Source organism: Chaetodon auriga, chromosome 13 (assembly GCF_051107435.1).
Source record: "Chaetodon auriga isolate fChaAug3 chromosome 13, fChaAug3.hap1, whole genome shotgun sequence".
NCBI lineage: Eukaryota > Metazoa > Chordata > Actinopteri > Chaetodontiformes > Chaetodontidae > Chaetodon > Chaetodon auriga.
In genome coordinates this window covers 12,838,635-12,844,634 of record NC_135086.1, presented here as the reverse complement: position 1 = coordinate 12,844,634, position 6,000 = coordinate 12,838,635, and positions in this window count along the sequence as shown.

Here is a 6,000-nt window from a genome sequence, read left to right as displayed (position 1 = left end):
TATGACATAGTCGTGCCTGACACCCAATCTGGGCACCAAAAGACACGACGGAAATTCAAAAAGAACCTAAAAATAACTGTCTCAAGTGACAAAAGACTAAGCACCATGACTCAAAGAAGGGTGACCTACATTACTGTCAATAAAACGTTCAGTATCATCAAGTACATATAGTGACAAATTTGACCTGATGAGTCTGAATAAGGACCAAGTAGATCCATTTTTAAGTAATGTGAAGCTCCTTTGATTTAAACATGCACTGAAAATCCTACTTAAGTAAAAGGGTGAAGGTGTAATCAGGAAAATGTACTTAAAGTATAAAAATAAAAGTACTCAGTGCAGAAAAATGTCCCCCTGGCTGCTGTTCTACTCCATATTACATCCTTATATGATCATCACTCATTAATGTAAAAACAGGATTTTGCTGTTGCTGGTGGAGGTGGAGCTCATTTTGACCTATTTTGTGCAGAACCGTAATTTCTCTTTTGGTAATGGATTAATATAATTATTTTTGCCATTAATCCATTGATGCTTTGCTTTGTGAAAAATCAGAAAATAGTGAGAAATTCTGTCAAAATGCTTGTTTTGTCCGACCAATAACACAAAATGCAAAATTCTTCAAAGTCAATTTAAGCGATTAAAATAATTTAAAGGAAAAGCAAGTAGATACCAATTAATTTTAACTGATTAATCAACTAACCGTTTCAGCTGTACTTATATTTGCTGTTGGGTCATTAAGTTATAGCCTAACAATATATCATATTTTAAGTCTTTATATGTTTTGTAAAAATCTTAATCTGTAAAGTAGCTAAAGCTGTAAAATAGTTATTGTGTAATAAAAAGTACAACATTAAAAGTATAATATTACTAATATTATAAAGTAAGAAAGTGGCATCAAGTACAAGAACTTCAAATTTGTACGTAAGTGCAGTTATTGAGTAAATGTACTTTGGCCTTTACCTTTCTAAAATAAAGCTTTTATTATGTTTTGGAAATTAACGACCCCGTGCCATAAACACTTCTCATTAAATCTACAACAACACGTCCCTCTTCTCACATCATGTGGACGGGAGATGACAAGGCTGGCTTTCTTTGTCAGTGACGAGCTCTATTCATCTTTCCTGAATCCAACCTTTTCACACTCATCCGTCAAAAATCTATTTACACACCACTGTTTCATTCATTCTGGTCATTTCTCTGACGCGTGCCGAGCGAGGCCGAGCAGTTCGACCTTCAGTTTTGGTTAGTGTGTATATTCGGCTGCACTTCAGTATCAGGATGAAGCCTTCTCTGTTAGTCATGCTCCGGCTTAGTATGCTGATCCACGCTTACATTAAAGAACAGCAGCACGGACACTCCGACACCGCGTGCCTCCAAAACCTGTTGGCTAAAGCTGGAAGTGGCTTTATGTGGGGCAGTCAAACGGCCACAGAGGGCAGTGATGCTGTTATCTGAATATCTATCTTTGAGATGACATTTCCACAAGTACTCCCAAAGGCTTTCTGATGTCTCCTTAACAGCAGTTGTGTGATTAAAATGTTACTGTCAGGTTCATACAATAGGGCAGCTTTCTCACTTCAAACTATACACATGGACAGGAGCGTCTCTGTGCTCTTTCATTCAGTGTCTCCCAATTTGTTACCACCGTTAATATTATCATTTTTTTTATTTATTTTTTTTTTTACAAGATCTGTATGAAAGACCAATAAATTACAACCATACTTATAACTGACAGATAGATATAGAGATTTTTAATACAGGAAATCATAAAAATATGACACTTTTTTAATTCATTAGACATGATATAATCTCCAGATATAGAGCGCATTTCTTTAGCAGCTAAATGTGTACTAGTGCTGTAATGATTCACAAAATTCATGGCTCAAGGTGGGACATCCCCAGTATGTACGAGCCAGCAATTAAATTTGATTGAGTGTAAAGTATATAAAATATTATCTAAACTTTCTATGAAGGTTTATTTGGGAATGTGCGGTATTCATACTGGTCAGAAAACGTCTTGATTCCCCAGTCCCACACTGGGGAAATTTAAAAAAAAAAAGCACAAAACACACTAAAACAAAGAAAAGCTGCTGTAACTAGCTGCCACCTTTGTGACGCCATCTTGCTTATTTGAACTGGGAATGAGCGACTCATCAGGGCTGTAAAGTGGTGACAAAAACAGCAATCTGTGATTTTTATCCAAATATGTGGTGAATTGTTTGATATTGAACGCTAAAGACTGAGTCAAGTGCCTTGTGATGAATGATACAGTAGAATATGATACAGTATGATTGCAGACATTGTGCTGTTATGTCCGTACTGTTGATACACGTGTGCGGCATAGTGGTCATTTGTTTTCAGGTAGACATTTTCCTTTAGTCACGTGTCAGGTGTTGCCATAAAAAACCCACATCATATCACATGTGAAACCCTCAAAAAATGCATTCAAAAAGAAGTGAATCCGTGCACCAAGCAGAGGAGCACAGTGTTAAATCATACAGGCCATCATCTGAGACTACACACACTTCATTAAACTGTGGTAAACTTGAGGTTCAAATGCATTACAACTGATATACAACACTTAGGCTCACATTAATTAAAAGGGCGGTCATGAGACACTCTAATTTAATGTAGCATTAAACTGTGCTAACAGAGACATAATGGCAGGGAGGTGGAGTAGTTGCACCCAGCAGACTGTGGAAAAGCTTCGGTCCTGCTCTGCAGTGGTCGGGCCAAAATCAAAGATACCCACAAGACAGATTTTTCTCCCTACATCAATTACCAGACTGCCCATATTTGGATGATTTATGTTAACTGAAACTGTTTACTCAACACAAGTGCCCAAATGTATCATGCTTAATGAATCTTTGCTGCAGTGAGAGTGTCTTGCGGTGTAAGCGTATTAAATCACAAGTCGCATCAGTTTGAATTGAAGCAGAAACGTATCGTCACTGCAACAGTTTTGACTCCTGACAGATTGACAATGCAGCCAGAATCCATGTTGTTTTAGAGGAACATGTTTATTTGATTCTGATACATTTTAGTCAGCTGGTAGTAAGACCAATAAGTTGGAGAGGAGAATTTCAAGCATAAACAAGCAGTTTTTATGTTCCAGGATTTGAAGCATAATTCATTCTGTCCTTTGTGTGAGAACTTGTATGAGAGCCAGTCAATAAAACAGCCTTGACAAACAATAGCATGGTCTCTTCATGATTTCTGTGTGTACCTTCCAGCCATCTTGTGGTAAGATGGAGGTACTACAGCATTAGTTTGGCACACATGATGTTCAGCAATGAATTATAAGGAATTATACTTACAGGGGATCCTGTATATTTTGCACTGAATGCAAAGAGACAACTTGCAAGTGTGTAAGCAGAATAACAGAGAGACAGGAATTCTCTTTATTTGCTGTATTAATCACTGAGTCAGTTATTCTATTAACACTAAAGCCTAAACACCCTCTGGTTAATGTTCATCACACAGCATCAGCCACACATCAAGCTGCAGGTTTTAGGCTAAGTGGAAAAAGGTTTTCTGCTGCTGTGCTGGAAAGTCTGCACATATATCAAGTGTAATATCTCATGCTTGTTGCTCCTACAATAGAGTCTGAATGCAAATCAGCCACATGCATAAAGCCTGCCAGCTTGCTGAAACAATAATTCACTGCTTCTAAGCCCCACACAGTGTAATGTTCATGCAGTGCCTCCGGTTTCATGATTTATGTAAAAGAAATACCGGCTGCGTACTGTGAGAGAGACTGAGAGATCTGAACAGTGTCAGTCCAGGAGGCTAACATGCTACAAGGCCCATCTGACTTACATGCTGGTTTCTTTCAAACTAAATGAGGATTTACTATCGCACACACACACACCCATTTGATACAGTTGTCATGGATACCCTGTCGTTCAAATTCATCAGCGGTTCACAGTGTTGGAAAGTGACATGATTGGCTACCACACACTGCTAATCATGTGTTTCTGCATGCTGCCAGATTGCCTTCTTCTATTAAAATCATTCATGTTGGACTGGTTATGCTCATTGTTCCTCTCACTGTGCAAGATGTGTGAGAACAATAGCATCCACTGAGAAGTTACTGCTTCTCATACTTTACAAAAATCATGTTAACAGTAGCACATTCATCAAACTCATCAGAGTGGATTCTGCATCAGTGCTGACTTAACAAACTCAAACTACCCCTACATTAATCATCAAACTCTGGTGAATAAAGACTATCACAAAGTTACAATGATTAACTCTGCCAGATGTCATTTTCGTCACACATATGCGTAAGCTATGCGCTCCATTTTTCTTACTTTTTACCAAGTGGATTTTGACAAAATCAAAGCAGTTAAAGCAGCATTAATTGTTTTTTACTCTGACGTATTATTACTTTGCAAAGTTGGTACAGTGAACATGTAAGCAAACCAATGACTATTACACATCCAGCAGACACGTAAGAAAAACGTCAGCCTTCATTTGCAGTCATATTCCTGCCCAATAGCCACTCTTCTTTTAGCTCTGTTTTGGTCTTCATTACCACCTGAGACCATCATCTATAGCTGCTAAATGCTCCACAGTGTTCATAAGGTAGATGCTAACTTTGCCTGTCTGCAGTCTCATGCTTGGCAGGCAGCATCCAGCAGCTTTTCAATGCTTTTTAAATGAAAACTGCTGCCAGCTGGAAACAGGGTTGGTGAAAGTTGTGAGTGCAAACTGCGGGCCTTAAAACTAGGGGCTGAAAGATGCTCGTTCCCTGTGGCTTCACCACCACAAGCGACCCCTTTTTAGTCATTTGACTAAACATATTGATTAGTGCAGCTTTGAAAGGAAAATGCACCATTTATTTTAGAGCACATGCTTGTGCTGCTCGTGCATGTCTGTTTGGGGCAGAGTCACAGACAAACTGCACATAATATAGCTCAACGCCTGATTGAGCAAGGCATCAATCAGCAGATGGATGTTTCCCACTAATGGTTGAGAGTGGCAAATGAGTCCCACATTATACCTGTTTATCTATACTCTGCTACTAGTGTGGAGTGCCGACACAGCTGTGAGCAGACTTCATACAGAGTGGCTCTCTGCAGTGAAGTGCTGGTGAGGATCGATCCCTTTGGAAAAGAGCAAGAACATGGGAGGTAGTTGCTCATGAGGAAATGACGATATGTCTTTCAGTAACATACCAAACAGTTTAAAGGCTAACATGTTGCTCTGTGTCACCTTTTAGCACATTTCTTTAAGCTGCATATGAATATTGTTGCCTTTTTGCTTCCCACATTTGTCACTAAAACACCATTTAGATAGCACATTTCATGATGTCTACATGTCAGGTTTCTCTGATATTGTCACAGTCTGGGACTGCATAGAGTAACAAAGCAATGGCCTGTTGAGGTTAGCATTTCTCTGGCCAGCATACTTTACTTTGAGAGGATGGTGACAATGATCACTGATGAAGTGCACGGTATTGGTTATGTTTCACTATATAAAGCTTTGACTGCAGGTGATAATTATTACATGTCTCCCATAAAGAGACCTGACTATTATCAGCTTCACTGCATTCACAAACGCACACACACACACACACACACACACACACATACACACACACACACATAACCCTAAAGAGAAAAACAATCATACTTACATTTGGTGACAGTGAAGTTGATAATCTTCCCTCCAAGCCACCTTCCTGAACGATGAAGTATCTTTAATCCAGATGTGTTTAAAGTTTCTCTTTAGATGAATTCATCAATAAGCAGGCCAGCAGGAGAGGGACAGGAGAGTGGTTGCTACTCGCCCCGGTCCATCTCTTGATTGAATTTCCATTGTGGTGCAATTGTATCACCGGGTACTCTGACTACAGGAGGGAGAGGATACAGGTCACTGCACTCGACAGGGTTCCACTTTCTTTGCAGCCACAGGGGCTCCTGTAAAGGGAGAGAATTGACAGGTTGTGCACAAAAGGTCTCTAGAGCTTCCTAAGAGAGACACACTTTAGTGATTCTG